Source organism: Motacilla alba, chromosome 12 (assembly GCF_015832195.1).
Source record: "Motacilla alba alba isolate MOTALB_02 chromosome 12, Motacilla_alba_V1.0_pri, whole genome shotgun sequence".
Lineage (NCBI taxonomy): Eukaryota > Metazoa > Chordata > Aves > Passeriformes > Motacillidae > Motacilla > Motacilla alba.
Genome location: NC_052027.1, coordinates 6,123,989 through 6,151,109, shown reverse-complemented (window position 1 = coordinate 6,151,109; position 27,121 = coordinate 6,123,989). Strand labels below are relative to the sequence as shown.

The 27,121-nt window shown below is 44.6% G+C and overlaps 1 protein-coding gene across 27 annotated transcripts in view; it reads right to left on the bottom strand.

Annotated features, from left to right (window-relative positions):
* The window catches only part of MAGI1 (membrane associated guanylate kinase, WW and PDZ domain containing 1), a 335,310-nt gene that overhangs the window by 289,551 nt on the left and 18,638 nt on the right, over positions 1-27,121 (bottom strand). The window lies entirely within an intron of this gene.

Below are 27,121 nucleotides of genomic sequence, written 5' to 3'. Positions count from 1 at the left end.
ATTCAACCTCATTCTCTTAATGTCAAAATAAACACAACTGGATCCTTTTGTCTGAGGGATGTATTATTTAATCCTCTCCTCGTGGTTGCAGCTATTTCAGATGTGCTTCCATTGACCTTCCTTCTTGGTTCACACAGACTGAGTGGGATTTGCACTTCCATCTTGTAAGATCTGGTGGGATGATTGCTCAGAGAGTGTCAGATCATCAGTGAAGCTAGAAATGACAATTTAAATCCCTCTCTCTGCTGCTCAATCATAGGCATATGCCAGGAGATAAGTGGCAAGAGCTGCTTTCATTGATGCCAGTGATAGAGTAATGCAATGGCTTAAAAATTAGCAGGTTAACAATTTTAGAGCTGCTTTTGTGCAGCTCAGCAATCCTGTGTCCAGCTTACCAGACTTTTCTCCTTGAAGTAACATGAGAACATGGGCAGAGGTGTGCTAAGAGCAGCTGCAGCAACACATGAACTCAGCTATTGACTAACAAGTTTGGATCAAACCCGTTTTACCTGTGCTGGAACAGTCTGTCAGCAGACTCAGCCCCCACTCACCCTCTCTCATCTCAAACAGCACTGCCAAACACCAGGTGGGCTTCATAACCTCAAACCACCTCATCTGTTCTGCACACAAACCTCTGCAAGCAAAGGCCAAACCAGCATCTACAGTCAGCTCCAAGTTATCAACAAAAACTGTGTGCAGTGTGTTTTCAGGGATGAACTCAAATCCAGGGTAACTGCTAGGAAATCCCTGTCCCAAATCACTCAGCATCACCATGAGCAACCCAGGCTGCTCCACCACACCTTCCACCAGGCCTGCAGAGGCCACGGACCCTGCGAGGTGGCAGGCAGGAATGACAGCACTCCTGTGTCTCTTTTATTGTCAGCTTTAGTCTCTAGTCTTGCTGGACACCAGCAATGCATATATTTTATTTTTATGGCTTCCATTCCACTGCTCCTTGCAGCTCCTGAAGTGACACAAGATGCCATTTATTTAGAGGAGATCCACCTGAAAAACAATTTAATGCACATTTTCCCTGACAGAATATCAGAACCTTAACAGGTGAAAGTAACTTCATTTACCAGGGGAGGCTTATGGATGCTCAGAGACAGAGATTTATGACACACTGCCTTGGGCAAGTGGAAGGACAGCGAGAGGAGAGATGAATTTCTGGCTGTAGAGCATCATAAATGCCAAACCCCAAATGAGTCTTTACAAGATCTATTGCTTATATCAGCTCTGAAGCTGCATGAAGGGGGTGGCCAGGGGTTCAAGCCACTGCTGAGGACCCCCAGCATCCTACAGGACAAGGATGCAAGTGAAGGGCTTGGTCCCAGCAGGGCAGAAGGCTGCAGGGAAGCTGCCTTCTCCCAGAGCTGCTGCTGGGCACCATGTGCTGCTGCATCAAGTCCTGCATGGTTCAGTGGGAGAATGGGATTAGGTGGGATAAACTGGGGAGAATGTTAGGAAAGCCTTTCCAAAGTTCTTAGAATGACAGAAGAGGACAAATAATACCAATTACAAGTAATAACTTACAAATAATAACTAAAAGAAAACACATCTGTGGGGAAACGCTTCCGCAAAATCCTGAGTTTTTTGTTTGTTTGTTTTAAATGGCTGAGAATAGAAGAAACAATTCACCCCCAGAGGACTGCAGCCTGAAAGAGCTGAATCCTGCAAGCAGCAACTCACAGAAGCTGGAAGCCAACACAGCTGGAATTAGCAAAAAGAACAAATGAAAGGTTTTCATTGTGGCAAATGGGGCTTTTGAGCAGAACAGCAATAACACGATGTTCAAAACTTTGTTGCATGACTTTTATGATTCCTCCCAGCAGCATGCAACAAAACATACCTGAGCTGTAATCAATTTCTTACAGCCTTATATAAACATTACAGGAATTTTGTCCTCTGTAATATTTCTTGCTCTCAAGGCTGCAATAAATAAATCAGTTACAACCCTGCTGCCACTGTCTCCTATCTCACTGTCTCAAGTCACTGCCTTTATTTATTTTAAGCTACCAGTCTAACCACTTCCAGCTTCAACAAACATTTAAAATGTAACCTGTAGCTAAACTCCAGGCAGAATGAAGCATGCTACATTCAAAGGAAAGGAGTGGAAAAACCATTTTCCACTGTTATCACTACCTTCTTTTCATCTCAGATCCCTCTCCGGCCATCAGGGAAGGGAATTCCAGTAGCAAATCTCTCAAACAGTGACTCAGAGAGATTTGGGACTGGAAAGCTGTGAACACATTGACTGTGAACACTGGCCCTTGCATGTAGTTGGCAAGTCCCTTCTCCAGCATCAGCCCACTGCCTGAGGACAGCTCTTGGTACTTCTGATGGAGGCAGGAGAGGACCAGAAAGAGCAGGAGTGGCACATGCCAATAACCATCCACCTTTTGAAGGGACAGACCTTCTAGGAGGTGAGTTGCTCCCTTCAGCCTGTCCTCAGGCCCTGCCCAAAGCCCCTCACACAGCAGATCCAGGTGTAACCAACACATTGGGTCCAAGTTTTAGGGATATCTGAGAGGGGAATTGCCTGGGCTCACCTCAGGGTCAGGACTTGAGGCAAAACCTGAACTGGCCCACAGCCATTCAGAGAGCTCTGGATCACTTAGAGCTCTGTATCACTTAGGCACTGACCTGCCTTGCTTCAGGGCTTCATTTTGTCCATGAAGAAAGGCCAGAGGTTCTCAGAACATGGGTCCTCCCATTCCACAGTTCTGTCTCAAGGAACAGCAGCAGGAATTGCTTCAGGAAGAATCCCAGAAGAGGACAAGTGCATGGCAGTACTTCCCCAAAGAGTACTCCACCAGAGAGGCGGTGCCTCAAGGACCAGCACAGCCAGAAATGTTCTCTTGGTATAGCCCTGCTTGGGTTTCTCCAGATCATTTTCTCCGTCTGTTTCACCCAGCAAATGACAAATTTCACCCAGTAAATGGCAAATACCCACCACCATGATAAAACACCAGGGAGGTGGAGAATGGGGGGAGAAGAGACACCTGAGCCAACTTCAAGGGTTTTGCATCCTTTGAGCACTTCACTCATACATAATTGAAAGGGCTGTATGTTTGGACTACAAGAAAGTAGATTTTTTTTCCTGCTGCCAGACCCGTCACGTGAGGGATGCTGTCATACGATAGCCTTGGGGGAGGTTTGCAAACTTGGACAATTTACTGAGAAGCAAAGTAAACTACTACTGACAGCAAGTGGACCAGAGCCCAGATCCCTGAGAGGTTCTGACAATGGGAGGACTCAGAAAAAATAAGCCAGCCTTGACCTCACACTGGGGGAGGCCGAGAGAAGCACATGCATGTATTTTATTTCACACTAACCTCTGCTTGACCAGTTATGCAAATAAATCTCTGCTTGTCCTAAGTACACTGCTAGACACTGAGGGAGAATTTGGAAGAATTCACAATAAAGCCAGACCTGCTGATCACTGCATTGCGACTGAACTTCTCAAGAAATGAAGCATTAAGCAGGCAAGAGTGGCACATACAGCCCATAAAACGAGGGAAACTGCAGCCAAAAAAAGAAACCCAAGCTCAGAAGAGAAAAAAAGAAAAAAGTACTTAAGAATTTGATACCTGATCACGATCACTTCATCTCCCTGCAGGCAGAGCAGCAGTATCTGGTCCCTGGAGAGTCCCCTCCCCAAGGCAGGGAGAGCCATGGGAGCAATGTGTCACTGCAGCCCCAGCAGGGACCACAGGAACCAGCCATAGCTGCTGCTGTGGGCAGGGAAAGCTCCATATGGACACCCTGCACAAACACAAGGCCTTTGCTCATAAAAAGAACAAACCAAGATGTGTCTAAGGTGGTTATGATACCCAGACTGCCCTCAGTGCAGGAGGGATCTGGCACCTTGTTTTCCAGCAGCACACGTGCTGCAGTGCTGGCAGCAGCTCACATCCCCAGGGCAGGGATTGCAGCATCACCAAGAGATTTTCACCACTGATCACAGTCCATTCTGCAGGGCTCTGTTACAGAGACTGTTCACAGACTGCTGTCACGAAGATGGCACAGTTAAACCTGACTTCAGCTTCCCCTGGCTTCAATCAGTGCTGCTCAGTCACTCACTCACCTCTGAACTTCTCAGCACCAGCTCAGTTTAGGCCTGGCAGTATTCAAGTGAGTTTGGTGTGAGCCCTCCTATTTCTAATTATTCTGGTTATTGCACAGCAGCTTTCTTCTGACACGGCAACACTTCAGGACACGGGCATGAAGCTTCCAGAGACCACCACAGTGACTGCTGAGGGGCTCATGAAGGGGTGACCCTCAGCACGGCAACACCTCAGGACATGGGCATGAAGCTTCCAGAGACCACCACAGTGACTGCTGAGGGGCTCATGAAGGGGTGACCCTCAGCTGAGGGCAGCAGTGGAAGTTGAACCCCTAAACCCTCACACACAATTTCAGCAGACCACCCTGTGCAGCTGGGAGCAGCAACAGCCCTACACCCTTCCCATACTGATGCAGAGGGGCTGGGCACAGGTGGCCCCAAGAGGAGCTGCTCCAGCCCAGGGCACGCTGCTCCTCGGGGTGGGACAGGGGAAACACAGCACAAGCCAAGTGAAAAATAAAGAAAACTTTATGACTGCCTAAGACATTCCCACTTGGAGGCTCACCTGCCCCTAGCAGCTCTCCTGCCCACTGAGATGGCCAAGGTTTGACCCAAGCTTCCCGTGGGGAAGGTTCAGCTCAGGGCTCAGTGGCACGGGAAGCTGCAAACCAGCAATGCAGAGGAGAGGGAGTCACTGCTTCAGTGCACTGATCCATACAGACAGCAAGAGGCTGGGGAAGGGGAAAAAATGCACTAAAAATTCTTCTGACAGGGTGAAAAATGAAAGCAAAGTGAAACATGGCTCAATCTGTCAAAACAAAATCACAGCAAGCCCACTGAAAAGGGAAAAAACCACAGAGCTCAGCTCGCACTTTCTAGTAGGCAATAACTGGTACATTTGTTTTCCTGAAGATAAGCGTGTGAGTTGAGTTTGCTAGACAACACTGAACAGATTTGAAAGGTAATCATGGCAGAAGCACAAACTATCAGATTTACCAGGGACATTTAGGACTTGCTGTCTTCCACCTTGCCACTCACCAGACCCTCACAGAAGCATTTCCAGCTGCGCTGCTGAACTGAGGGAAGCACTCCAAAGAGCCTGATCCAGACAGGCTTTGCCCTGTCCCTCTGATTCATCATTCAAGGAGGAGGAAAGATGATGCTTTTAGCAGAAAGAAAGTCCCAAATTGGCATGGCAGAAGGTCCCATACAGTGCATTTTTGATGGGGTAGTAAAGGCCAAGGTAATGTTCAGGCTACAGAGAAGCCATTAACCTGGAAAGAGAGCCCTAACAATGTTACCCTGAGGGTATTTTGAATAGTGAGACAGTCTGTAATTAGCTTAGGTGGGCCAACCTAATTATTCATGGCCTGAGGAAGCATCTCCCACTACAAGAAGTACAAGATGCATATTTATAGTTCTTTCCTGATAAGCTCATTAAAGGTTTCAGAGATGAATGACCACAGCATTTGACTGTTTTGTTATAAGCTGGAGATGCAAACAGTAATGAGTGAGCAAGCCAGGAGAACAAAGGCAGAGGCTGCACAGGGCTCTAAGTAGAGGGGAAAAAATCCCAGCAAACCACAGAAAAGCCTTCAAATATAGATTCTGTTACACTCCAATGTGGAACTGCCATTTGATGCTTCATTTTGAAATGGATGATTATATACATGCCCCTTTTCTATAAATGTGTGAACAAGCATTGCAATAAACCCCATTTTAACAAGGCCTTGAGCATAAATAATACAGTGGAAACAGTTAATATAGATGTACAACACCTCATATATATTCAGAACTGCATTTGCACATTAAAAAACTTAAAACCAATCTTCCAAATAATTCTGAATAATATAAAAATTCTGATTTCTTAATGTTTCCATTCCAGCAGACCTTTGCCTACTCAGATCTTTCTCAGCCTGAACTGGGTTGCAGGTGCACACAGAAATCAAACTGGGATCTGGCACAGGGTAGATGGGAAGAAAAAAACATTTTTTTTAGGTTTCCTTTTCCTTCTTCTGTTTCTCATTTAATTTTCTAAGGCATCTTCTAACCTAAGATTCCCCAGCAAACACAGCTTTTCCAATTGCAGCTGCAATGTTTTAACCTCTCCTCTTTACCTCTCTATTTGTTGCCTGTTTTCTGCAGGAGCTGAAATTCTACCCCTTGTTCTGTTATAGGAATTCTCTTCCCTTTCCCTCAAAGTTTTCCCTTTCATTAGAAATTAACTCTTCCCTGTTATACATCAACCTTCTCAAAGCCAAGTGTCATATTCCCATGACATCCTTACACAAAGGCAAAAGCATCAAGCCACCCCTGGTATCCCACACCACAATTCTGGTGTCACACTATTTGTGCTTTGTAAGCTACTAAAAACCCAGCACATTTTTCTTTAGAAACTCAGTCCTCCAAAATAGTTGTCAAAACGGAGGTAGAAAAACTGGAGAATAAAACTCCTTCATAAATCCAAAGAAATTTCCTCATCCTTTTGTAAAAAGTAACTGGAAATGATGTTCAGTTTAACAGAGTAAAATCTGGGAACTGCCAGTGGCAAATGCTGTGACAAGCCCTGCTTCCTGCCTTAGCTCTGGCCAGTAGAAGACTAAATGCCCTAGAAATTAGTCACCTCCAATTGTCACCACCAGCAAGAGCCTTAACAAATACTGACTCCCCTGAAAAAAAAAACATTTATAGAAACATAGGTCATTTTAATTAAAACCCAGAACAATACTGCTCAAACCTCTCTCCTTGCCAGCTTCAAGAAGGACATTCCAAAGCCCAGGTGGCTGGCAGATCTTTGGGGATTGCAAACCCTACTCACACCTGCTCAGACCCCTGCCAAGGTGCCCCACACACTTCTCCTTGGGCCCCTCCAAGGCCCCCCAGCTCCACCCCACCTTCCCAAGGTGGACTAGGAACACAGCATCTTCCTTCTCCCAAATGCACAGCCGTGCCATGGCAGCCAGCTCTCCTCCATTTCATGCCCTGCCTTCAAAACCTGTTTTTCCTACTGATCACCCTCCTCCTGCCAGTCTGCTCACGGCTGGTTTCAGCTCCATTTCTCCATTAACCCCCTGTGTTTAGGACACAGATATCCCACACGTCCTGTTCACCACCACCCTGTGCCCAGGAGTGCAGGCAGCCCCTGTCTTACTCCTCCATTTTTAATAGAGGATGGCAGCAAAAATATAATTATAGAAAGTGTATTTAGGAAGAGCAGATTACCAGACCAGGAACAGTAACAGATGAAAGCAGGTTTGTGCTGCCAACAGCGTGCAGCAATGGCCCAGTGTCCAGAGACAAAGCAGGGAGGGCACCCTGGCCTGACCAAGAGCTGTCTGGTTTTCCCTGGATGGTTGAAACCACCCACCACAAAGTGCATTTTGGATGCAGAACTGTCCCCTGCATGTGGCCAGCCAGTGGCACACCCAGCCCCTCCACCAGCTCAGAGCAGCTGAGGCAGCTTCAGCTGTAACCAAACCCTGCCCCAGCATCCAAAGTGGCATTTTCCTGTCCCTTGAATGGCCTGAGCAAGTGACCGTGTCTGCTCCTGAGAGGCTGGGCTGGTCACTGCTGGGAGGCTGGGCAGAGCTCTTTGTCCAAAGGGATCCAACCTGACCCAGCCACGGGTCTGTGGGGCAGCAGATGTGAAATTGGCACCTCAGCAGTATTTTCTGAGACAGCAGAAACTGGACTGTCCCAAATGCTCAGAGAGGTTCAGCCCACCCAAGCTGAGCAGCCTGGATGAAATCTGGGTATCAGGCACATGAGCAGAGGCTAAATATGGAGCATTTCAACTTCCAAGGCTGCAGCTTCTCACACAGAATTAAAGCACTTACTAGCATGTGTACATGGACAGATAGCAAATTGCAACAAGAATAATGGGACAGCAAGGGAAAAGAAAAAGCTTTAAAAAAAAAAAAAGAGCTTTATTTAACAAAATGAAGCTGATTCTGATGGCATGAAATTCTTGTGACTCCTAGATTAGCCTGTACTCCATTTATCATCCACTCTGGGTTTTGGTTTTGTTTCCTTTCATTCTAGGGAGGTCTTTTGAGAAACATGGCATTTCTTCCCTCTCTAGAAAAGAAAAACCTCATCTGCACTGCATAGTTTTAAGATTAACAATCCAAGGTCAAGCTCTTGAAAGGCATTGTAGTGGTGAAATATTTTTCTAAGCCACATTTCAGTGAAGGAGGAATTCCATTCTGACTTAGGATATTTGTTTTTAACCTAGGTAGGCTCTGGGGCTTTTTTTGGCTTCTTAAACAATATCAACCAATTAGAACTCCAAGGCTTGATAAAATCAGCACCCTCCAGGTTAATGCTGATTACCAAAACGACAAAGATCAAGTGCTACAAAAAAAACCCAAAAAATAAACAAAAAAACAAACACCACAAAAACCAGCAACAACACACCTCAGGATGGACCCAAATGATGCATAAATACTGTTCTATTTTTGTTCTGTCAGAAAGAAAAAAGAAAGCCAAAGGCAGCAGTGCCTAAAAATAGTACACGGTACCTGAGCAAAGCGGGGACTGAATTAGTGAGAGAGACCTTGCCTGGCCAAAACATCCCTTCAGAAATCAGTAGGGGACCCTCACAGACCTCCTCATCATGGGAGGCAATTAAGGCTGGCTGGAATAATCTCTTCTGGCTCCGCAGCATGTGCAGATGAGGACATTTCCACAGATGGCTTTGCCAGCCAGAGCACTAAAGGAGCACTCAGAGGGTGCTCCAGTCCAGGTGACTGGGAAGGAGGAGGTGATGCTCCAGCTACAGCAGGAAGGCAGAGTCTGGCAATAGTGGAAAGGGAGAAGGGAGGGAAAAAAAAAAAAAAAACCAACAAAAAAAGAAACCCCAGTATCTTTCAACTGATAAAAATTCCCTATGAGATGCAGATAAATCCATTTTTCCTGCTGCCAGCAAGTAGCTCAGAACTAGACCCTCAAGACTCAAAATCCAGAAATCCATCTCAACCCCGTGGCTTGTGTTTACACTTCGCAAAAGAAACCTGGCTGAACAAATTCCTCCAGAAACTGCTGATCTCTGCAAGCTCCAAGGACATGTAAAGAAACTTTAAAGTGGAAGAGCCACAGAAGAGGGGTGTTTGTTTTTAAAAGCTGTTCCCAGGCTGAAACCCAGGATTCAAGAGTGAGACTAATGTACACAGAGGTGTTTACAAGCCTCCTCAGTGAGGATTTTATAAACGGAAGAGCTGAGCTGCAGCCTTGAGAGTTGTGAGCATGTTACCACACTCTTCCTGTCTCCAGAGGTGACCCATCTCTTGCATGTCGTTTCAGCCTCACACACAAATGTTAATTTAGGACCAATGACTCACGATTCCTGTTTTCCAGAACATTCAAACCAATATTGCAAGGAAACCTGTTGTGTTTTTTTTCTCCCCCATAGGCTGAGTGGCTGGGTAAGAACAGGAAAGGCAGGAAGAAGTAAAAAATTGAGCAAAAAGTGGATAAACAGTTCTGTTAACCTTTCCTGAGCCTTCACAAGGGATGAGATGCAGAAGGTGCCCCCTGCACAGGTCATGGGGTGTGCAAAGGCTTGGCATCAAAAGGCCAAGGGCTCAAATGAAGCTGGGTGGATGTGGAACAAATTGAGGACTAACAGACCCAAACATCCAAACCCCAGCATCCCAGATGCACCATCACACACTCAGCCCCTTCCAGGAGCTGCACCATCCTGCCTGGCTGCCATGGGCTCAGCAGAATACTGGAAGTTTTTATTAGTTCCAAAAAACAAGTGCATAAAATTGCCTTGCTCCACTAGCACTGAAACTTTCCATATGGGGGAAGAAAAAGGAGAAAATAACAACAGCAAAAGGCAGCTGATCACTTTAATGGGCTGGGGCACAGCAGTGTGGTTATCTCCAGCAGAACAAAAGCTCTCCCCAGTGAGTCCCAGCCTCCAGCACAGTCCCGAGGAGCATGTTGCTGCAGCAGAAGCCAGGACCTGCTGCAGATACCAAGAACTCCTGACAGCTCCCAAAGCTGCCACTTACAGGAGGCCAGTCTTGGCTCCAGCACTGTTTGCACATCACTGCCGAGGCTGAAAGGTTTTTAAACCCTCTCATGACTTAAAACAGTACAGAAACAACAGAGCCCTGCAGGTGGAAACACATCCAACAGAGCCCTGTAGGTGGAAACACATCCAACAAAACCCTGCAGGTGGAAACCCATCCAGCAGAGCCCTGCAGGTGGAAACCCATCCAACAGAGCCCTGCAGGTGGAAACCCATCCAACAGGGCCCTGCAGGTGGAAACCCATCCAACAAAACCCTGCAGGTGGAAACCCATCCAACAAAACCCTGCAGGTGGAAACCCATCCAACAGAGCCCTGCAGGTACCTGGGTGTACAGCCTGGGTCCCTCTCTGCCAGGACCACAATCCCCACTAAGAATAACATGAAAATGCAGATTATGCAGGGTAAGGTGAAGTGGGACCATGTCACAGTTTGTAGGGACACTAAGGGCCACCTTTGCCATGCCCCGGGGATTTCACAGCTCTGTGTCCTGCTGCTGCAGGTGTAACCTTGGTGAATTAATCCCAAGGGATGTATTTGCCATCCATCAGAAAACAAACAGATGAAGTGATAAAACTACCAACTACCAACTCACATAAAGCTACAGCCAGCCTGCACTGCTGGCAGAGAAGAAAGCATGCAAACGTTCAAGGCACCTTCAAGGACCTCCCATCAGCTGCTTTTCCTTTCTGAGGAGCATCACCTTCTCTGAAGACGTTGCAGAGGCTGTAATTCCAACCAAAAGTGACATGACTTCATTTCCTTTGGAAAACAACAGCTCTGCCAGCCCCTCCTTCCCTTGTCTTTGCTCTCATGAGCAAAGTGCTCAGATCTCCAGGAAGGGGGTAAGGTCAGAAGCAACCGCCTGAATTGCTCCCAGATTAGCAGCCCAGAGGGAGCAATTCCAACTGAAAGCATTTATAATATTCTTGGTATTAAATGCTTTTGGCCAAGATGAAATTTGTTAAAGTTGCACTTTTTGTTTCTTCGAAACTCTGAAGTAATTTCTTTCCCCAAAAGCTGCCTCCACAAGCTGAATCTGTGGGAAAATGGAGATTTCACACACAGAAACCAGCACAGCTAAATAATAAACTCAGGCAATTGCTCAGATGTTGAAGCCTGATCTATTATTCTCCACAGAAGCAAAGCACCCACATAGAAAAGCAAAGTGTTGCCCCAAAACTGATGTGTCACCCTAATTTCCTGAGATCAATCCCATATCAGCCAAACCCTTTTCTAAAAACAAATAGAAAAACTGAATGTACAATCAAGCAAACATCTAAAAAACCCTTGACTACAATTTGGCTGGACAAGAGCTTTATGAAGAGCAGCTGGTTTATACCCAACATTTCTGAATTCTTTTATTAGGATCCAAGAGTTCTTACACAAGGTTGACAGGACCCCATTAAATCACTGAATATTAACTATCCCATTTATTACATTTTGCCCTTCCCCTCCTTCCCAGCTCAGATCAGTGTTTTCTTGTTTCTTTTTTGTGCTTTTTATTTCCCAGCTTCCCTGATCCTCCGCACCATGAATTTCTATCACAGTATTGGATGGGGAGCACCTCATCTATTAAAATGCCATTGGTACCAGCTCTGTAGGTGATGACTTCAGAGAGGAAATAACATTGCTGCTCTTTTTCTTCCTTCCCCTCCCTCTACAGCTTCACATTTTCTCACAAGGAAAAGGGCACTGTGCTCTCAGACTGGAACTGATAAAAACCACTATGGAGTAAAGAAAGGCCTAAGGGCTGAATGAATCAATTCTAACCCCTGCAGAAAAACATTGTTTTCTAAAACCAAGAACAGTACAGTACCTGGGGAGGATCCTGGATGAAAGAAAAAAAATCACAGCTCTTGATTTGCTTTTTTTTTTTTTTTTTTTTTTTGTGCCAGCTGGAATTCAATCCACTTTCATCCACCAAGTTTTTATAACCTAATGCAACAAAAAAACTCCAAAGCAAACACAGTCAAAAAGCATGTTTAAACCCCAGGAAAGCCTGGCTTGACAATGCTTCCAATCTTTATGAAGTAAGGAAGAGCCATCAAGTCTTGGACAACTGCTGATAGGGAAGTGTGGGAGAATTCAGGACATCCATGGGCTGCCTGATAGTCCTTGGCTGAAAACACTGAAAAATATTCCCAGTGCAGTGATTTCATGCAGAAGCACAGCAGTATGATGACTGATGGTCACATAAAACACATAAAGACAAAGATATTTTAAATGTTTCAGATTATTATTTTTTAAACAGTTCAGCAGAGCTTCCCACCCAGAAACAGATATCCCCAGCACTCCTGCAGTCCCTAATTATGTATTTTTGGTTAGGTGGAAACCATGGCCTGAACACAGATGGATAACAATCACAGAATCACAGAAAGGCCTGGGCTGGAACAGACTAAAAGATTATTTTGTTCCAACAACTGACCAAGCAGGTCTTGGTATTACAGCAGCACCCAGAATGGAGCTGCAAACAGCTCCAGAAAGAGTGGGGAGATGAAGGAGGAATCCCTTTTTTATTTATCCCTTCCTTTTACAAAGCTTTGATGCTCTGATATTTCATGCTGAACATCTCTGCTGGCAGGGAGAGCATCCTGGCTGGAGCAGGGCAGGCTCAGAACACAGGGTGGAGCAGTGACAGCAATTCCTCCTGATGTGCTTCAGAAAAACCTTCTTCTTCCCAAATCCAAACTTAATATTGATTTATATCCTGAAGCATGAAGATATATCCCATCCAATATTCTTACTTTCAGAGGGCTGGATTTTGTTTTGGGTGGATTTTTGCCTTAAATCTCTGTTGCTCCAACAGTTCATGTATATTTAATTACTGGCATCGTCTCAGACATTGAATTTTGGCCCTCAGTAACACCCCGTGGCAAGCAGCTCTGTGAATTAACAAGGGGGAAACCATTCCCTGTTTCCTTTGGAGTGCAATGTTAAAGCTGCATAGCTAAATTCCCAGAGGCCAGGAAATGAAAACATTAAATATTCTAATAACATCACCAAAGAAATCATGTTTTACATATATTTCATTCCAATGAAATATTTTTCCTGTTTAATCATTTAGTGTTAATGCAACTCATGCTGGTGTTAAAGGTTCACACACAAAAAAAAAAGAGAAAGGAAGGATCTCACATGGGAATCCCATCCAGGATATAACCAGGCAACCACTACTGCAGACACTGAAATTTCACATTTTCTAATTTTGTTGATTCTAACTAGACACACTTAATGGTACAGTAATTATATAAATTACCTGGAATACATAACACTGCATTTATACATAATAAATGAACTGTTGCAGAGGAAATATAACTAAATTTTATTCAGTTTCATTCCTTAATAGAAAAGAATCAAAGGCCATGTAACTGCAGCAAAATGATAAACAAAATCACTTTCTGTAAGAAGCTTCTCCCCACAGATCTTTCCTTAAATCTTGGCAATTAAGGCATTTCCAAGAGGCTGGGGACTGCAAACCAACAGGTTCATCTCTCCTGAAACTGACTCACAAAAAATTCAACTTCCCCACTCTGAGATGCAGCAAGTGTTGGACAGCCTCAGCTGAAGTTGCCAGAGGAGCAGGACCATAACTATGCACTGTTAAAAAAAGCGAAAGGGAAAAGGAAATTTCCCATTTAAGAGCTGTCACACAAAATGAAACAACCCCTTTCAATTTCATTTAATTCAAAAAGAGCTCTCCCAACACAAGGCAAGGACAGATGCAGAATGGCTGAGATAGTCTGGCAGCACAGACAGTTGGTCCAAAGCTGTGAGAGTGTATACAAACATGTTCAACTCAGAATAAGATTTCTCAAGGGTGACACAGATGCCTAGGCAATAATCAAGCAGATGCTGCTGGTGTGATGGTCTCGAATGTCTGTGTCTTTTTAGGAGAGGGATTGGGTAAAGAGCAACGAACGTGGAAGAGAATTGAAACACCTCACAAAAAGGTGAGAACAAGACTCACATCCCAGCATTTCTGCCCCGACCACCAGACACACACAGGCATCTCATCCCCTGCACCCTCTTGCTGCAGACACCTCACATGTCCTTTTTAACATTTTTGCATTAGTCTATGGGAAAACTGCTCCAATTTTCCAACAAGCACTTTGCAGCTGCTCCCAAAGCACCCACAGCAGACCCCTGTGTCGACACAAGGTGGGCTCAATCTGCTTGGTAAAATCTTTTTGCCTGGGCCAAGCATTCTCCAACAAAGTAAGGTTTGGAGGGGCTGGTATTACTGAGGCCCCCTTGCACAAAAACTGTATTTTACATTTGCTTGACAGTAAATGCCCAGTATTGTTGGGTTTCTGCCAGACCACGGGAACAGAGCACTTTGCTGGAGCAAAAGCTGAACATACAAGTGAGATGAGGTTCCCATGTTATGCAGCTCCACAGCTCTTCTTCTACCCATTCCTCCCAGAGAGATTTCAAAAGCAATTGCAGCCTAAAAGATGCTTCCAACTCTTTTTTTTTTTTTTTTTTTAAAGAAATGAAACCTCTAAAAGGCCAGCAAAGCACTTATGGGAAAGCACAGACTTGAAATCCATACACATATTCAAGAAAAATTAAACCATAGGCTTCCACTTCAGCCAGAGGAACAAAGTATCTAACCTCAGTCTTCAAAGACAAGGAAATTCAGAAATAACACTGTCTCTCCTCTTGCTCATCCCTACTGTGCTGGGTTGCTACAATCCATGCAGGCCACCCAAAATTAAAGAGAACTCCAGAAAAAATTTCAGCTCAAAAGGGATATGTTAAAAACCAGCCCAAGGCAGGTTATGTGGTTGAAATGAAATGCACAGCATCCATCAAGAGTGTTGTATATGCCATCCCTGAATTGCAACAGCCACACTCATGTGGTTACAATTTACAAATTAGCACTAGGTAAAGTAAGGATTTCCTCACACCTTGAAATCTGAAATAGCAGCAATTTTCCCCACAGTCAGCTTCACCAGCCAGTACATTTCCTCCTGGTGATAGTGTATCTTTCGCCAATATTTAAGCTCTCAGCTCTGTTCCCCTTCCCTTTGGTGGCAGTCTGATGTGCATTGAAACCAAAATTGTCACTGGAGGGGTGGAAGCAGCCATCCTGCCTCTGTCTGACCCATTCCTGTTGCTGTTTGTGATATGTCAGATGTTTGTGCAGCCACACACAAAGTCAGGGTGCAGAGCAGGCAGGGAAAGCAGCTCAGCAAACAGGGGTGGGCAACACCAGCTCTGGCCAGGGCAGCAAGCACAAGGGACAGCATGAGACAGGATCACACCTGAAGGGAAGCACATCAACCCTTCTTTCTCATGGCAAACCCCAAACCCATTGCTTGGGGGCAATGCCCTCTCAGCCCTTCCCTGCTTGGAGCAGGAGGGAACAGGGAATGACTCAGGACTGCTCAGAGCAGGGAATTAATTACAGCTCTCCCAGTCATGTCTGTAGGGCCTTTCCCAAGGCTCACTCAGGTACATCCACGTGAGAGAGACCTCAGTGCGGACAGAGCAGCAAGGTGTTTTCAGCCACATCATCTGGGAAATGCAAAAACACAAACCAAGCCCTTTATTGCAGCCTCCCTCCACCACAACCCAGGTCAGGAACCGTCATCTCTTGCTGTCTGTGCAGAATGCTCAAATACCCCTCAGAATTTATACAGGGCTGGTTGGGCACAAAACCAGACCTGCACAGCTTCTCCCAGGACTCAAGATGATATAAACCCCATCAGCTCACTGGGAGAATAGTAGAACAGAAAACATCTCCTAAATTCGACCTGCAGCAATTCCCACCCTGCAGTCTGGCCTGAACCATTCATGTGGACAAATTGTCATCCCAGGACACACTCTCTTTGTCTTTCCAGGGACCTGGTGGCCTGGAAAGGGACATCCTAGCCACCACAGACCTGTGATCTAGTACACAGGGGCCCAGTCCCCAAAAGATGTTTTTTCACATTGTAAAATACCATCTGACCAGGAGACCCTACAGCTTTATCACCCTCATTTACTTCCCACCACACAAGGTCCTCACCTGCATGGTAATATTTTCTTATTTAAGCACTTTTACAGCTTGATTCCAGGGGTTTGTGCACATCACTCAGGCTGCCTGCTGACATTTGCAAGCAAAATGCCCAAGTGCTGCTGGAACTTGCACTGATTTGTAATGAAATGGCTTTGAACCAGCATTCTCATCAAAGGTGATTCTGCCTCACCCTTCTGCTAAACACAAAGTGGTTTCCCTGTTGGGAAAGATAATGAATACTAGAAATAAGAACAGTTTTGAAAAGGAGCTCCCAAAAAAGCAGAAAACCTGGAAATCACCTGAGGAAAACAACTTTTCATCCCTATCAGATTTGAACTGTTGGATAAGCAATCTTTATCCAACAAATCAGTGCTAATTCCTCATGCCTATCTCAAGGATGACCACGCTCTGCTCAGCTGTTTTATGCCCAGAGCTGAGCTAAACATTGCCCTGAGGAGCTACTGGTGACCCCTCAGCAGCTCTTGGCACCAGAAGCATCTCTGCTTGGCAGAGATGGAGACATGAAATACAAATACATACATACTTACACACACTTAACTCCATCAACAGTCCTTCCTGCACATAACAGTGCCCCACAGCAGAAACAACCCTGCTTCACAAACGCTACAAGAACATGACTTTCCCCTGGGAGGGAGGCAAAGAAACACCTGCAAATGTTAAAAAAAAAAAAATATTTCACACAGAATTTATACTGAGCTTGCCAGCTACTACAAATGATTTTTCAGAGAAGTGGTGTTTACAAGGCTAGCCAACAACTTCTGAGTAAACCCTGTAAGTCAATTAAATACTGCTCTGACACAGAGTCATGGATCATCCAGTGCCCAAAGAGCAGAGCTGTTGATTTAGTCAAAGGCAGCAATCCGGTAGTAAATACATCACTGTGTCCTGGCAGACAACTGACTGGTATCATTAGAAAGCATGTGTTCCACCAATTACAAAAATTAATTATAAAGCCAAGTCGGGTCACTGGGTGGGAAAATAATTATTTCACTTCACAACGTTAAATGAGAGACAGTGCCCCACCTTCATCAGTATGCAAATTGCAATGGATTGCTTGGGACTAACCCAGCTATCTCCAGTGCTGGCAGGTGCCCAACCTAACCCAATATAGTCCTTGGGCTGAGATGCAGGAACACCACCTTGTGAGAATCCAGTTTGGCAACAAAGAAAATGCAGCAGGGGAAGATGGATGGCAAAGAAAAGAAAAAAAAAAAAAAAACCAAAAACGCAGACCTAGTGAAAATTTCTGTAGCAAAATTTCTAATTCACAAGGAATCAAATAAAATTTCAAATATAACAAACAGTTCCTGAGCTGGGGAGGGACTGATAATATCAACCCTTGCTCTGAGCCAGGACCATGCGTGCTGATGGGATACAGAAATAAAATCTTTGAAGACTGCTGCAAATGGAAGTTCTGCTGGAAGACCATCATTTATGTATTTGGGAATAGGCTGGTTTATTGCTTTTCTTCACTAGTGAGTTTTGGTAAGGCACTAGGAAAAACTTTGGCAAAATTTTGTTGTGATGTTATGACTTCAGAAAATCAGCACTACATATTTCTGGGGTAAGATTCCCAAATGTCCCTGTCCAGGAAGGATTTTGCAGCTCCTCTGCTCAACTGGGAGCTGAGATACCAGACCGCCCCCAGGTCAACAAGCAGTTTGCCTAAGGTTCAGCTGTGCTTACACACCAGAAAAATTAGGAAGACTACAGAGATTTCAGTAGATAAAATTATATGTTTATTTATTTATTTATTTGTGTGTGTATACATATATATCCTATCTTCCAAATGGCAACTAGCCTTCTCCAAACCAAAGCCTGCTGCCATTTACAGGTAGGTGATCTCTCTTCTCCCCCAGATTTACCAGGACTGCAGTTGATGAGGTGCCCACTCCCATAACCCAGTTTTCCCCGGGTGATGGGTGCTGTCCGTGGGGCAGCCCTCCAGACTTTTTAAATTGCCTCTGCAACATGAAAGGACAAACCTAGGTTCTGTAAGACACCTTCATCTTCCCTCTAGAATGTGTCGTTACAAAAAGCATTGCACACTGACAAGCACACCTATTCATTTTAAAGATCTAGTGAAGAAACTGGATAAAACAAAAAAATACCAAAACCAAACCCCAGATCCTGCTACACACCTGCAGCCCTGAGACACAATTTATTACATTCAGAGCAGCTGTGCACGTTGAACCTTCTTTTATTGCTTTGGGGACTTGCATCACAGCTACCTTCACTTTGACAAACATTTCCTCCTAAAGCTGGCTCCTGAGGAACAGGATAGAGATTTCTCTGTGTGTCTGTGTGTGTATAAAAACAATAACACATTTCCATGTGATCCAAGCTGACATTTCCTTATCAATGCAAATAGCCCAGCCCTGCCACTCCCTGAGGCTACATGCTGATGGGAGTGCTGGGAGCTGGGGATGTGAGGAGTCACACCCAGACCACCCTGACACGCAGGTAAATGCACTTCACTACTGCAAACCCCAGGCTTTTCCTGTGTTATTGCTTGAGACTCTGCTTTGACCTGGCTCTGGTGGGCCAGGGCCATTGCTAATTGCCCACTCCACATTCTGCTGCTGCTGCTGTGCCCAACAGGCCCCTTGCACAGAAGGGTGATCTTGCTGCAGATATGGGGGGTCAGTTTGCACCTCAAAGCACAGCAGGTTAAAAAATCTTCCGACTCAAAAACCATAGAACTAAAATGACGCTATGCACATCCCCTGTGTTAAAAGCTGCAAGAGATGATAAAACATTTCCCCTTTAGGACAAGGGGAAATGGCCTCAAGGTATGCCAGGGGAAGTTCAGGTCAGATATTAGGAAAATTTTCTTCACTGAAAGAATAGTTGAGCATTGGAACAGGCTCCCCAGGGAAGCTGTGGAGTCACCATCCCTGAAAGTGCTAAAAAAGGAGGAGACGTAGCACTTGGTGGCCATGGTGGTGTTTGTTTGAAGGTTGGTCTTGATGGTCTTGGAGAATTTTTCCAACTTTAATGATTCTATGATTCTAAATCATTTCTGCTTGCTTTGCAATGGTTAATACAGCCCACACAAGCACTCTCACGTAATTATGCAAGTTAAATCAAATAAATCAGAGGTGCTTCCGAGCCTTGACACAGCCCAGGAGCCTCTGGGCCCCAAGCAGCCTTAGGGGCAGTATTCTCAATGTTGCACAGCTGCAGGGAGCTCTGTATAAACCCCCTCACTGTTCTGCTGCAGGTGCAGGGATGGCAGCTATCTCTGCTGTCTGGCTCTGTCCTTGAGACAAACTTGCCCACTCGCCCAGCCTCATGTCACAGCACAGCTTTCCCACTCCAGGCAAGACTGGGCAGGGCTGAGCTTCTCCAGAGGCCCTTGGAAGCAGTGTTTTACAGCCTTGCTCTGATTTCTCCTCAGTGCCTGCTTCTGAATCGCTGACACTGCAGGGAAAAGGCAGAAATCAAACTATCCCTGTGTGCAGCACAGCTGGACTCTGCCCCAGCAGGGCTGCTCCTCACTTTGGGCATCCCTGCACCCAATGAATCCCCACCCAAGGGCCAGGCAGGCCCTAAACTGGCTGTATAGGTACTTTTCCATCTAATTGTACATTTGGGTTTTTTTGTAGTCCTGAATTTTCACCCCTACCCCCCTCCAGGAAATCATGCAATGCAGGAGTCAGAGGCTTAGGGATGACAGCTGCTCTCAAATCACCTGGGGTCATGCACGTCCCCGTGCTCCAGATGACAGCAGTGACCAGAAGCACAGCAGACTTAATTTCCAAAATCTCACGTGGCCACAGGACACTGCACCAACAGTCACAAGCCATCTCATTTGGTCTAAAAGCAATTTCCCTTTTCTTCATTGCTTTTAATAGGTTTGAGGGGTTTGTGTGTTTGTTTTTAAGTGAGTAACTTGCTCTCTGTTTTCCATTCTGATTTGTCTCTCACAGGTTTGTCTTTGCTTATGGAAACAACATTTCATTTGTCCTTTTTATCAAGTTTAAAATTCAAAAGTTCTGTCCTATTTTTAATCAAGTGTCTGTATTAATTTCCTCTGCAATTCAGACAGAGTTTACTTGTATCAGTTTCTCGAGCTGTATTCCCACTCGCTGAATGAGCCTCAAACATACTCATTTCCTTGTGATGGATTCTTTTCATTAGAAAAACTCCTTTTGAAGTACATGTCTTCTCTGGATGTTTTCCACCTCTTTTGGAGTTTCACCTTCTGCACTGGCTTGCCAGGGCTCCGTGCTTGCTCCTCTCCAGCCCAGCTCTCTGCCAGAGCATGCAGGAGTGCTTGGAGTATCTTCCTATCAACAAACGTTCAGGGGAGCAAAACATACTGGTTTATCTGGTTTTGCTGCTGAATCTCTAGCTGCAATCTAAACTGGTTTAGATGGTTCATAAAACATTAAAGAGCAAATAAATGAGAGTATATAAATCCAGAGTAATACAAAGGCATTCTTTACTTTCCAGAGTGCCTACTGCGTGCCACTGGCTTTCCAAAGCTCTGATGAGAGCCTGCCTAAAAAGAGCCCTAAACATGGGCAGGCCCACAGTGCAGCTTCCAAGCCCAACAGTTTTTAGTCATTTTAACAGCCACCCAGCAATGGCCATGGAAACACTCGTGAGGTGCTCAGCAGCTTTTGAGAATTTTATGCCCTTACTTGTTATTAATTCCCAAGGGAATTCTGAGCAAACACGTACACAGCACAGCACAGCCTTCTCTGGAAAACTTTCTAGCAAAGATCAGATGCTAGAAAAGCCTTTATGAGTAAGTCCAAGAGTTTCCTCACAAAATTCCTAGAGAAAAAAAAAAAAAAGCAAAACAAGCAAACCACAGCCTCCACTCCAAGGGACTGCCTTTGGGAAGAGAGATGGAAATAAAGTGGGGCAAGGGGAAGAAGTTCCTTGCATTGTCTGATGTTTGGTGGTCATGGCGTAACCAGCCAGACAATTCCCATGAGAAAAGTCTACAAAGAAACAGAGGCTGGCCAACCCTGTATTTAAACGTTTCCTCAAGTATGGTTGCTACATTTAGCCTAGAGAGTACATGAGCACAACAGAGATTTGTAAAATTAACACTGATGGAGCTATCCCAATGTGATGCTGTTTAAATCATCAAGCTTCCAGTGGGTAGATATTCAAACACTTCTTGGAAACTGTTGTCTTTTCTTCATGCTAACAACCACAGATCCAAGATCCCCCATTCTTTGATCATATTTTTAAATTCCTAACTGTCTGCACCTCCTAAACCCCTAAATAAATGTTGCTTTTTGATGAGCCCATCTGGATGAAACAGCAACATCTTTTGTTGATGAGTGATGTACTTTGTCAATACAAGGGTAGGAAAAGAATGGACCAAAGCAGTTTCTGGGCCTTCAGCTAAGACATAGAAGTAAATTCAGATGACAAGCATTAATATGGTAAACTTCACCATCTTCTGTTTAATTAGGTTTATCAAATCACCATCATTTTGCACATCTTGAAGAACTGGGTACAACTCTAAGTGTTTCTGGTACCTTTCAGTCAAGGTACCAGTAATCATAAATTGCTTACATTAAATTACATCTGTGGATCCAAACTCTGTTTGCATGGTTTTTCTATACTTTATTTTCCCCACTTACAACTGACCTTGATTTTTAGCCATTATCATATTGCTACAATGAAAGTATTAACTTTCCCATTAACCACAAGTAAATATGTTTTACCAGTTCAAAACATTGGATCCAAGACAGAAATCACTTCAGCCATGCCAGCCTGGTAGAGTCACTCAGTCTCAGCAACAAAAGGTTTCAATCAGAGAGCAAAAACTTTTGTCCATCAGATTTAGATTTGTCCTGAAATGCAAGACAGACTTTCCTCCTTCCCCCCTTTGCAGAGCCAAAATGCACAGAAACCAAGAAAATTAAAACCTTCTGCATTAGTCTGTAACATGCTACAAAATGTAATAAAAAGCCAAATGTCTCTCTGCCCTCCCCCCTCATCTAGTTGAATTATTATTTCAACCAGTCATGTAGTTGCAACTCTGCCTACATCTCCAAAAACTAAACAATTATGCCACAATAGGGGTATTTTGTTCGCTCAGAAAAAAGATCATCTAATGAAAAACTATGTTGGTGGTTGAATCCGTTTCCTTTAGGAGGAGCTGGCTGTAATCTCAGTGGGACTTGTGGTTTCAGCTATTCATACTGTTCATAGCAGTTTCTGTTTTTTCTCAAAGCAACGTAACCCAGCAACCCAGAGAAAAGCTGTGATTAACTTCTGAGATACAAGATGCCACGGCAGTGCACGTCGCCTCTTCACCAGGAGAGCCATCAATCTCTGTTGCTCTGGTTTTGCACACACATCTCACATCTCAGGCAGAGTGGAAAGCAAAGTTAGAAATCACTGAAATTTTCTGTTTTACCCAAGAACAAGTTGACTGTGGACTCGTGGCTCTCAGACAGATCATCCTTCAGAGCTGCAAGAAACTGCATCTCTCAGGGCCTGATCGATTCCTTCAGTTCCTTGCCAGCCACAGGAGAGCTTTAAAATTAACAAGCATTATATTAGCTGACTTTACCTAAGGAATAGCTATCAATTATCCACACACACAGAAGGCATTTCCTTTTATTTGTATGCAAATGTCCATATGTGGTGGAATGAAACTGGAAGGGAACATGTGTGCATCAAAATCTTACATTGATTATATACTTTTTTTAAAAATGCACTAAAATGCTTGTGTCAGTCTCAATAAATAAATTTACAGAAATCCAAAACACCACAACCAACCAATCAAGCGATTAAAAAAAAGCTAGGGGAATAATCAGAATGATGTTAAGGAAAAAGAAATAAAACTCTTTCCTGTATCTCCTGTATGAGGCACCTAGGCTTGCCCTGATGTCTGAAGTACAACAGCTACACAGAGAGACATCCAGGCTCTGTTGTTCGAGACACAGCATAATTAAGAATTAATTTTAAGACCCACCTGGCTGTCCCACCAACACAGAGATCTTGGGAGAAACTCAGCTCACGCTGAGCTGAGCACAGCTCTGCTGTCCAAACCTTTGGGACAAGCACCAGCCTTCCCCTGCCCAAGCCCTTTCCTAATGAACACACTGATGCTGTGTGCTCTGGGAGATGTTATTTCTTTTTTTTTAATGACAGGTTCTGTTATCTCCTGTATATATTAAATCTGGCTTTCAGCTCTTCCATTAATACCAGACACTGAAGTCAGAGGTGAACTCTAAGTGACTCTGACACTTTCAGATTAGGGCATCTCTCTGACAGGCTTCTGACACAGCCTCTTTTCATGTCTTGGGACTGCAGCAAGAGGGGAAAAAACTGCCCAGAACTCAGGGTTTCCAAGCTGCTCTCCAGCAGCAGTTATTTATTACTGCTCTGCCCTACAATGTCACCCAGGTGCTGCAGAAAAAAGAAGGAGGCCATTCCCTGCTATCAAGAGTTACAAAATATTTTGAGAAAAAAAACTGGCAAAAGATAAGCAGATGGGCACAAGATGAAAGCAAAGCAATCCTAGGGCTGAAAGCGTGACTTTTATGTTTTGTAAAGCTTTTTTGTTTTGCAAAGTTGACCAGGTGGTTTAAACAAAAAAAAAAGAAGGGAAGAAGGGAAGAAGGGAAGAAGGGAAGAAGGGAAGAAGGGAAGAAGGGAAGAAGGAAAGAAGGAAAGAAGGAAAGAAGGAAAGAAGGAAAGAAGGAAAGAAGGAAAGAAGGAAAGAAGGAAAGAAGGAAAGAAGGAAAGAAGGAAAGAAGGAAAGAAGGAAAGAAGGAAAGAAGGAAAGAAGGAAAGAAGGAAAGAAGGAAAGAGAAAATTCAGATCAGAAAACAAGAATAAACTGAATAAATTTATCAGAGCCAAGGCAGTATTGAAGAAAATTCACTCCTGCCGAGAACTAAGTGCACTGCTTGTCTGTTGCACATGAACAAAAAAATCCAAACTCCAAACAAGCATGTCCAAAGCCACACAGGAATGGGGAGCCTTTATTCCCCTGTGTGGGAAGAAATCCTTCAGGAGCCAGATATCAGCTCTAAATTACTAGTTTTGTTACTCACAGGCCCCACAATGAAACAGGGGGTGGCTGAGGTTACCACGCTGTGGTAATAATCAAATTTAAGGGGATTATAATCATTATAAGCTAATCAGGGTAGAATTATATATTTTTAATTAGCAGCTGCTGTGTGGTTAAGGCACTAGAATCCCCAGCTGTTTGCTGCTAAGTGCAACCAACAGAATCTTACTTGAAGTGCAAAATACATGCTTCTACATGGAAAATATATTAAGGAAATTTAAAATTGCCCTTAAAAAGTCTATATACTGCAAAGCCTCATTATAGATCCTGCTTTTTGCTTTCAGCATTGGAAAGATATTTTTGTTGTTTTTTAAAGCCTGTGCATTTAATCTTATATTGAAAATAGGCCAAATACAAAAATATACAATACATTGTGTATGTTGTTACTTCAAACCACATAGTAGTTACTTGTAAATCCTCCAGCATTTGTTATAAACACATAGTGTTTGCCTACTCATTGTAAGTCTAGAAAAGGACATATTTATGGGGAGCCCTAAGAGGTATTCACTGCATGAATAATGGAGACTGAATAAAACTTGTCATTTGGATTTTCATGTAACAACAGACTTTAATCCAAGATTCCCAAGTAAAGAAACAGAGCTCCTCAGTTTCTGTAACCACCCCTGCACACATTGTTGTATTTTTAAATTATTTTTCAGCTGCATTTTAACTGAGAACCTTTCTGTGTTATCACAGAGAGACTTCCACTGGCACCAGCCCCCAGAGATCCATCTTAGTTTAAAAATAAAGCAAACCCAACAGCCAGTTCAACTGAAAACAAAAAGGTTTTGTTAAAGCTGCTCAGGTATAAAGAGGCTGATCAGAGCCGGCAGATGCTTGGCAGAAGCCTGCAACAAAAACCCAAACAGCAAAGCAGCAGGTCTTGTCTTCAAACACGTTCTTCAGGTTCCCTGTGACAGACCAGCCTCCTTCTCCACAACCCAGCAGATTTGTGACATTTTGGCCAAACCCAAGCAGCAGCAGAACTGCGCCTGAGCACAGCCAGGTCCTCATTGCCCTGTCACTGTTTGAGGATGTGCCTTAAGGTATATCAACAAGGTGCTGGAGAGGGCTAAGCAGTCACCTTCCCATTCCCAGCCCTGCCAGAGGGCAGGGCTCTGTCCAGGGGAGCAGACAGCCAGGCTGGGTGGTGATGAGAGCTCTCCAAGCCAAGCCCAAAGCCCAAGCCCAGCTTTGGATGCTGTTTCTGGGTCCTGCGCTGTCAGTGCTGCTCTGTGTGCTCCCCAAGCCTTGTCCTGCCAAAATATCAGTGACACTGCCCAGTCACTACCTGCACAGTGAAATGTCTGTTCCATCACCTCTCTCATACAGACCAGGCCTGGATTCCACTGCTGGAGGAGGTAAATGACCTTAGTTTCCTACTTTGGGCAAAACTGTTTCCTATGAAATGAATGCAATACAACCAAGACTGCACACCAGCTCTTCACAGAAGCTGCTTTTTCTCAGAGTTTTCAAGCTCTAGGCAGTCCTCAATAACATCCTCTGCCACGTCTGAGGGCTTTGACTAACGGGTCAGCAAATGAGGACTCACAAAACCCAACAACCATTCCTTGACTTAAACACCCTCCTGTTGACTCAGACTAACAGAATCAGCCATGGCAAGAAAAAAGGGCCTCCCTGAAATGCCAAGAGCTTTTGGGTCAATCATCTGGTCTTGCAGATGGGTGCTGCTGCCAAGACTGGCTCCTCCAAGACACCCAAAACCCTGTGGGGATGACTGACAGCTTCAGACCAAGATTATCAGTGATGGGAGCTGTACAGGACTGAAACTCTTGTCTTTCCACTCTGAAACACAACACACCCTCAGAGCAAGGGCAAAATATATTTGAGGGAGAAAGAGGCCTAAAAACACAGCTGTTGCACCCAAAATATTAGCATCACATCACTTTCAAGTCACAGGGACAGAGTCACTGAAGACATGGCTTCTGACAAGAGGTGCACAAGGAAATCAAAGACTTTCACAGAGCTGTGGCACTGAGCTGTGCCCAGGCAGGCACATAATGGACTAAATTAATTGCCTGTAGCATGACACTGCTGGAAAATCCTGGAGGTTTGGACTGCTTTGCAGCATGGCTCTTTCAACTCCACCCCATGCTGGGGCTTTAATCTGCAGGGCTGTAATGGCACTATCAGCAATGTTAGAGGCAAGACTAAAAATAAACGAGGGACAAGAAAAATGCAAAGCTCCTCCTCCCCACAAGGTCTGGAGGGAATTTCCTGACTCAGTCAGACTGCTGGATCACTTGTTTACTTGTTACTAAGTATGAATTTTCACAGCAGTGTGTGTGGTTTTCACTGATGTCTCCAAGTTAAAATCAACAGGGCAGTAATGTCATAAGGAAACTAAACATCACTGACCCTCCTGAGGGACAGCATCCCTGCTGCTTCCCTGCCCATGCTGCATGTGCTATTTCCAAGGAAAATACTGCATTTCTAGGTCAAATATGAAAGTACTGGGGGCAAAGGCAGTCCCTTGGATGGATGGGTGAAGGACACCAGCTCCCACAGTAACCTGCATCCTGCTCAATCCATTAGATCTGTTTACCCCCAGATAAAAAAGCTGTCATGCAACATTCAGAAGAGCTGAAAGGTTTATTCCTCTGCAAAGCACCTCTTCAAAGGTCCTCTTGAGAGCCAAGAGGCATTTGGGGAAGGGGAGGTCAGCTCTGCTCCCTGTGGCACCCAGGGAGAACACAGCAGGCACAAGTGATTTCAGAGCTACACAAGAAGCTGGCACAGAGATTTGTTTATGGAGAGCTAAAAATTAAGTTTGACTTTAAAATAGCCCAGTCACCAGTCACAGCTCAGAGGGTCACATTCCTCTTCCCTCTCTGCCTCCTCCCATCCTTGCCCAGCAGCTTTCCCAGGCTGGCCTCCAAGCATGGCAGGATTTCCCTACGGGGGTGGCAGGCAAAAA